Source organism: Rana temporaria, chromosome 3 (assembly GCF_905171775.1).
Source record: "Rana temporaria chromosome 3, aRanTem1.1, whole genome shotgun sequence".
Lineage (NCBI taxonomy): Eukaryota > Metazoa > Chordata > Amphibia > Anura > Ranidae > Rana > Rana temporaria.
The window spans coordinates 459,027,634-459,028,841 of NC_053491.1; the positions used below are offsets into that span (position 1 = coordinate 459,027,634).

The window sequence follows — 1,208 nt, forward strand, 5'->3', positions numbered from 1 at the left end:
AGCCATTGTCTCCCCCCATCCAGCCATTGTCTCCCCCCATGCATCCATGTATCCCCCCATCCAGCCATTGTCTCCCCCCATGCAGCCATGTCCCGCTTACCTGCATCCCCGCTGCCGCCGACTGTGTAATACGCCGGGAACATTACAACTTTGAATCGCTGTAATGATTGGCGCCGCGCTGCGTATAGACACTCCCCCTTGCTCGGGATTGGACAGTTCACCCGAGCGAGGGGGAGTGTCTATGCGCGGTGCGAATCATTACAGCTATTCAAAGCTGTAATGTTCCCGGCGTATTACACAGTCGGCGGTAGCGGGGATGCGGCGAACGGCGGCGGGATGCGGCGTCACGGCGACGGCATGGGGGGGAGGGGGTACCGTTGTATTCTATTTTGGTATCGGGGGTATTTGCGGGAGTACGAGTACTCCCGCAAATACTCGGAATCGGTCCCGATACCGATACTAGTATCGGTATCGGGACAACCCTAGTCAGGACAGAGGGTGCGGATGGCTGACCACAGATAGGGTCATAAGGATATATTGATTGACGCTTTCTTGCCTAAATTCATAGCATGAGCAAGAACCCTTTAAACTTTTTTTTTTCACCTTTGATGTGTATGGAGATAAATAAATTTTAAAGCGTAAAATGCGCTAATGTGCAAACCCATATGATTGTGATTTTTTTTTTATCCCAGGGCATTGGGGGGTGAATAGACCCAGTGAATGTGTTTGCCCTCCAGTATAAGGGTATGCCGTTACCAGTTATTCATATTTCACTTGTCTTTTTGTTTTCCAGGCACTGGACACGTAACTTGCACCAAGGGTAAGTGAGCTGATAAAAATTAAATTGACCATACAAAAAAAAAAACTTCTTTGGCCCGTACGGGGATCGAACCCGCGACCTTGGCGTTATTAGCACCACGCTCTAACCAACTGAGCTAACCGGCCGTGTGATCACATGTTCAAAAAACATTTTTTTTTTCTGTGATGAAAGCGCACAGGTGACACTTTCTCTCACGCCCAGCAAAGTATACTCTTTCATCTATGCTCCGAGTGATAAGGGCCTGGTATGAATTTTAAGGGGATCCCCCATGCCTTTTTTTAACCTTTTTCATTCCGGGCCAATTATGGCATTTCTGTCCTACATGTAAAAAACATATTTTTTTTTGCTAGAAAATGACTTAGAACCCCTATATATATATTAGTGCTGT

At 47.3% G+C, this 1,208-nt stretch overlaps 1 non-coding gene across 1 annotated transcript; it reads right to left on the minus strand.

Annotated features, from left to right (window-relative positions):
- Positions 1-871: 871 nt before the first annotated feature.
- TRNAI-AAU lies at positions 872-945 on the minus strand. The gene has a single exon. It is a non-coding gene; the product is annotated as a tRNA-Ile (tRNA).
- Positions 946-1,208: the final 263 nt, after the last annotated feature.